Below are 6961 nucleotides of genomic sequence, written 5' to 3'. Positions count from 1 at the left end.
CTAGTTAACTCACTGAGAAACGGACAGGCAGCTAGTTAGGCAGGGAAGCACCTGGGCTTGGTACAAGGCAGCAACTCCCAGTGTGAGGAGGAAAAATGAGGTCCCAGGGGAGAGAAGCAGACCCCAGAGCAGTGAAAGAGAGAACTCCCCCAGAGCCAGCTTCTCAGGAGGAAGCTGATGAGGGGGACTCAAAAGGACACCTAGGAAGAGCACTTGTGGGCGGGACGGTTTCCAGACAGAAGGCACTGAAGGGCAAGATGCAGAGAAACACAGCCTCTGCCCCGCTCCAGCTAGAGGGACTGGGATGGAGGCCTCTTTGTGTGACGTTCCAACTGGGAGTAGAATGATGTAGAGCCTGGAAGGGGCACTGCTCAAGATACGTAAGCCTTATGGGAGCCCACTAGGGGAAACTGAGGCAGGGACGATCACTGATGTGACACCAGGGCACTCTGGAGTGAGGACCCCCACCACTCTCCTCTTTTACTAATTCAATGGCAGCTTGTCTCCAGTGGACCTCTATCTGCCCCCACCTTCCTGCAGCTTTTTTCTTCCCTGCCGACTCCAAGCACCACACAGCACCTCCGAGGTGAGTGACTAGGAGACAGCTGCTGCAATGAAATACCAGGACCAAGTCTAATTTTTTTTCAGTGAGTCCAGGCTCTTAACTTGCCGTGTAACCCTCTTCCTCGCCCCCCCCCAACCCTCCACCCTGAGTGATGTCCTTTTAACCTGGGTAGCCTGGCCTGGCCCAGTGGGGTGGGGTTAAGAGATCAGGGGCTTTCCTGGGAGCTGGGAACCCACCTGCTGTGCAGTGCAGAGGAGGCTAAACAACTCCAGTGCTTATCTTCCTCCCTGGCCTTCCCATGACCCCCCCCCCCCCCCCGCACGAAGGAGAGACAAGTTCTCCCACATTCCCAGGGAATGAAATCCGTGCTCGGTGGGGGCTGAGATGGGAGTTGGGGGCATCCAAGGTTTCCATCTCTCTCTGTTTCTAGAGCTCCCCCCCTCCTGGGATCTCGGCACCATCTGTGGGTGTAAACTGCTGGTAGCCTGCCCCACTGGAGCCCAGAGCTGGGAAATCTCTGCTGCTCCTTCCCTCTTGCTGGGGCTGCTTCAGCTGTGGGGTGACCAGCTAGAAAGGGTGAAAAATCAGGAGTGGGGGTGGAGGCTAATAGGGGCCTATATAAGAAAAATTCTTAAATATCAGGACTGTCCCTATAAAACTGGAACATCTGGTCACCCTATTCAGTCGTGACCTCGTAAGGAATCGAAAAGCTGAGGTTCAGAGCTGCTCCCTGCCTTGCTTTCTGCTGCCCGAGTGATGGGGGCCTGGCACCTGCATGAACCACTCACCAGGGCAGGGGCAGATAAGACCCTGGCCTTCCCCCTAGGCTTGGTCAAGGGGGGTGGGGGCTCCTTGCTTTGCTGCAGAGGCTCTGCACTGCTAGGAGCGGGCTGGTTCCTGCGTGTTGGGCCCAGCTGTGCCCTTCGGGGCATGCTCAGCGCCCTCTGTGATGTCAGGCGACACTCACCGCCACGGTGAGGGGCACCAAACTGACCTCCAGCAGGGAAGGAAAGGGAGCATGTCAGGGGTGGGGAGGATGCTCCCCTTGTCCCCCCCCCCTTGCACTGAATGTGTCTGCACGCGCAGTGGATGGGAGGGAGGTGGCTGCCCTGCCCCCTTTGGGGGGGGTGCAGATGTGCCCAAATCTGGGGGCACAGGTGAGCCTCGACCCATCCGCACACCCTGCAGTGGTGGACCTGTTTCATAAACCAAAAGCACGAGCATTTGATTTGGAGTGCGGTTTAATAACCCGAGTGTCCGGGCCAAGCTCCCCTCTCCTGCCAGCCCACTTAGATGATGCTTTTAGTTTAATAAGGGACATTTTTCTTGTTTTTTTCACCCCATCTGGTTTTCTTTTTTTCCTTCAGAAATTTCGGATCAATGCTAATAGGCTGTGTCAGAGCAGCATCAGCCTTAGCCAGCCAGCTGCTTTGAGACAGTACCTCAGGCTCTCCGATATCACAGTAATGGGCACCTGTAAGGACCTGGGTGAAGCAGGGTCGTCTCCTGGTCTCCACGCACACTTTGAATCTTTCCCAGCCGGCTCTGCAAACATAGTCCAGGCTCCAAAGGCAAGAGCTCAGCTGTGGGCCTTGGGAATAATCTCTTCTGTCCCCTCTCCACCCTGCCAGCAGAGTGGGTGGTATTTCAGGTGTGACAATACCACTGCCAGGTGGTGTCTTCCCCTAAGAGGAGAGTTTGTAGGTGCTCGTGACAACACCCTCAGTAAGGGCTGGCTGGAATTCATTTTCTCCTGCTGTCTATTGGAGCCCATGGCATGATCCTTTTCAAGCACGCGGCCTTGGCAAGTCGAGGCCTAGATGACTTGGTAGGGCTAAGGCACAGGCTTTTCTTAGCTGCTGTGCCCTGGCTGTGGGGTTTGGGAGGCCAGGGTATAGTCCATGGGGCCTTTCAGGGGCCCCTTCTTTTAACTGAGTAGACGTCACTCAGCCAGCAGCCCAGTAGGTGCATCATTTAAACCCTCCAAGGCCCCATGCATGAGGGCAGTGCTGTCCCCATTGTGCACAGGGGGGAAACTGAGGCACAAAAGAGCAACAAAGTGACTTGTCAAACCTTGCACGCTATTGGGCACTGCGCTGAGAATAGAACTGCAGAGTTCAGGCTCCCAGGGTCTGTTCTCTGCCCTGCTGCTCTCCGTGCAATGGGAAAACAAGTCCCCCCACCCTACGCTCCCCATAGCCGCCACCTCTGATTTCAGGTGGCTGAACGGATAATGCCCCCCGGAATCTCTCTTCATGCAGTGGTGCAGTTTGAGAACAGAACAGAGCCAGCAGCTGTTCGTCACAGGTTCCCACCTGGCTACCTGCCCAGGGGGGCAGGGAGACCGTACATCCCATTTTGGCCCAGATCGTCCCTTTTCTAAGCCCTGTCCCAGCCGTCCTGACTTGCTGGATAAATTGGGCATTTGTCCCGTTTGCTCTTGTGAAGAAGTGGGGTGCGGTGCAGGGGGGAATGGAGATGCCAGCCCTGTGCAGGGGGGAAGTGGGGCTGGAGGAAGGCGGAGGAAGAGCTCTGAGTCTTGGCTGTATGCATCAGAGGCTTCAACTGACAGACAGCAACTGGCACTAATGCTGTCCGTCGCTGGCTCAAAGCCGATGACGAGGAAACCCAGCTGCATTATTCTGTCCGGTCTGGTATAATTCAGCTCATCGATCAGCCGCTGACCCAAGAGGAAGTTAAATTTTATGTAGCTAAGAGCAGCACAATCTACTTCCATTTTGAAGCTCGCCTGTAAAAAGCCAGAGCGGCACCATTCAGCCATGGCGGGGACTATGGGGAAATCCATTTCTCTCTGGATCAATTTTGTGGCCACAGGAAAGCAATCAGTTGGGGAGGATGATGTCTTGCTAGAAGGATTTAAGACAAGGGGCTTCTGCAACCTGAATACCGGTGCAATGCCTAAAGATAGCAGAGTTACCTGTAGTACAGCTGCTTCTGCTGAGATCGGGCCCCATTGTGTTAGACGCTGCACATACACAGTAAGAGAGAGCCCTGGTCCTAAGGGTTTGCCATTTAAATAGATCAGATGGGAAGGGAAAGGGAGGTGCCCAAGGTCACCTAGCATTTCAGTAGCAGAGCCCGGGTCTCCCAAGTCCCAGTCCACTGGGCCCTGTTGCTTCTTGAGCAGCACCTGCTTATGACCGAGCTCCAGTTGTCCCACCGCGCTGCACCTTCAGCTCCAGTTGTCCCAGATATGCCAGCAACGTTGCTGAGGCAGCAGAGAGCCACGGAGCTGTCTTCTCCTGCAGGTCCTCCCTGTGTTCCTAGAGGGATCTCCCATCTCTTCCTAAGAGCAGCAAAGAATCCTGTGGCACCTTATAGACTAACAGATGTTTTGGAGCATGAGCTTTTGTGGGTGAATACCCACTTCTTCAGATGCATGTGGTGGAAATATCCAGGGGCAGGTATATATATGCTAGCAAGCAAGCTAGAGATAACGAGGTCAGTTCAATCAGGGAGGATGAGGCCCTGTTCTAGCAGTTGAGGTGTGAAAACCAAGAGAGGAGAAACTGGTTCTGTAGTTGGCAAGCCTATATATATATATATAGCATATATATACCTGCCCCTGGATATTTCCACCACATGCATCTGAGGAAGTGGGTATTCACCCACGAAAGCTCATGCTCCAAAACGTCTGTTAGTCTATAAGGTGCCACAGGATTCTTTGCTGCTTTTACAGATCCAGACTAACACGGCTACCCCTCTGATACTTGACATCTCTTCCTACTCGCCTGCATCCAGGCGCAGGGCATAGCTGCCATTCTCAGTAGCCTCAGTCACCCAGCACGGCCCGTTCGTCCCTGCTACTCGGGCTCTATGTCCAGAAGGGACCACTGGGATCATCCAGTCTGAGCTCCTGCATAACACAGGCCAGAGAACTGGTTCAACCCTGTTTCGAATGACCTGGGCAGTGGTGTCCTGGGCTGCGCCTTCCCCTCAGAGGGGATGCAGCTGCACTGCAGACTGTGTGGAGTTGCTCCTAATCCCGGTGACTAGAAACCTTTCACGGTCAGAGCTGGAAGAAATGGTCAGGATCTCAGCGGAGCCTGAGCGAGACGCCCTCTGATAAGGAGCTTGGCTTTTAGGGGTAAGTTCCCAATCTCTGCTCAGGGGCCATTGCTACTAGTGTGAAGAAGCCGCCCCCTTCTGTGCCTCCCCCCCATCCCCCTGCTGAATTCCACTCATCTCCTGCCTTCATATAGTGTGTGCAGTGTCTGTGTACAGCCAGGCCAGAGAGACTCCATAGGGGAGGGAGTGTGGCATGGTGGTTAGAGACGGGGATGGTGCACCAGGATGCCTGGGTTCCATTCCCAGATCTGGGAGGGGAGTGTGGCCTGGTGGTTAGAGATGGGAATGGTGCACCAGGACCTCTGGGTTCCATTCCCAGATCTGGGAGGGGAGTGTGGCCTGGTGGCTGGAGCAGAAGTCTGAATTCTTGGCTCTGCTGCTGACCCATTGAGTGACCTTGGACAAGTAGCTTCCTTTCTCTGAGCCTCAGTTTCCCCCACCTGGGAAGCAGGGCTAAGCCTTACCAACCAGGGTGAGTTGGTGTTTTATGACTGACTAATGCTGGTGAAAACAAGCCCTTCAGCTGGAAGGCCTTAAAGACGAGCATGGCACTCTGCTCTATCGGGCTGGGGTGGCAACATAAGGGCCAGTTGGGCAGAGAGAGAGAGTCAGTCCGTTAACAGGGCTGTAAGGGCGTTGCTGTGGGGCTGGTGTGGGGAAAGGAAAAGTTACTGCCCCTTGCTTAAGGGACAGAAAAGGGACACAGACAAACGCGGCCATCGCTAACGCTATGCGCTCTCTGGCATTTCCACTTCCTGCCCAATAACTAGCTCCCTTTCCACCCACCCAAAACAGGTCGGCTTGAGGACAGGAACCGAATCTCCCCCTGATACAAGCAGGCCTGGGTCAGAACAGTGCTGGAGCTGGATGATTTAAAGGGCGGAGGGGGCCAGGGGGCTAACGCTCCCAGTCTGCTGAAGCCAAAACTTCTGTTTTAGGAGAATTTGGCTGGAATCCTATGTGTCCTCCACTGTGACGGCAGGTGTTGAATCCCAGCAGCTTTAATTGTGGCCTCATCTGGCACCTACCGTACAAGCTGCTTCAGCAGAGCCGGGCTTCCCAGTGGCAATACATTAATATCGGTACCATGCCAGCTCAGTGGTCACCCCCTCCTTCTCCCCCCTTCCACATCTGTCTCCAGGAATTACAGTGGAACAGCATGAAGCAACGTGACAGTAAAAGACGCTCTGGCAGGTGAAATGAACAAGGGCAGAGCACAGAGCCAGGGTCATTTCCAGCTGCCTGGCTTTGCCAAAGAACAAACAAAGAAGCCCCTGGGCTTACAGATAAGTCAATTGTTTTTTAATAAAGTGGGAGGGGAAATCAGGGAAAAAATACTAACCCCCCCAAAATTACAAAGTTTAAAGGGATGGAATGTTTTGTCTTGGTCCCCTCCTTGGACACAGTAAGGCTCAAAAATGTAGAGTCTAGGCTGGAAGATGGATCCTCTGCTGGATGGAATCAGAACGGCTTGACTGTGTGTCATAAGCCCTATACTGCTAACAACAAATGGGGATTCTCGTTTAGGTAAAGTGTTGGGGGGAGGGCTGTGCTTTTGGTACAGGAAAGCTCTGGCGTCGAGCTTTGCTCTGCCCCTGAGACTCTGCAGAAGAGGCAGCAGTTGTGGGCTTGATTTGTCCAAGGATTTGAGCACTCACAGCTCCCGCTACAGTCCAGCAGAGCCATGGGGCCCCAGAGCCAGCCCATAGCTATTAAGGGTCTCGTGTGAATGGAAGTGATGGTATCGTGCACCCATCGATTGCTGCATTAGCCGTGGCTGGGAGCTGGACCTGTGGGCGTGTAGCCATTGCAGACTTAGCTTAGCCTGCCCAGCCATCTCATCCTAGCCTTGAGCAGCAGATTGAGAGGAGCCAGAGCTGCATTCTGAGTGGCTGCCCACACCTTAAACTCAGCCCCGGTGCTCCTGCCAGGTCCCCCTGCCAAGCCGCTCCATCCTTCACTCAAAAAATCATGCACCAAGAAGGGAGAACTGGCCACACTGCTCTTTGGATTGTTAATCTCACTATCAGCTGCTTTATATCCATCTGCGGGGGAGGGACCATCTCCCATCTGGTTGACTGGTCCAGTGTGACACTGCATGGGATGGTCTCCTTAGGCCTTCAGGTTTCCTTCTCCTGCTCTCCCCTTTGATCTCCCCCACTATCACGCTCGGGAGGAATTCAGTCGCGTTCACTCATTACATTTGTCTGATGATCAATATTTTTCACCAGCTGCTACTTGGCTGGTCTTGGGGGAGGGGAGGTTTGGTTATTAATTTAATCGATTTTCTTCCCTTTCTACTGGCAG

The sequence above is a fragment of the Gopherus evgoodei genome, chromosome 22, assembly GCF_007399415.2.
Source record: "Gopherus evgoodei ecotype Sinaloan lineage chromosome 22, rGopEvg1_v1.p, whole genome shotgun sequence".
In the NCBI taxonomy this organism is placed as follows: Eukaryota; Metazoa; Chordata; order Testudines; family Testudinidae; genus Gopherus; species Gopherus evgoodei.
Note: the sequence above shows the minus strand (reverse complement) of the source record.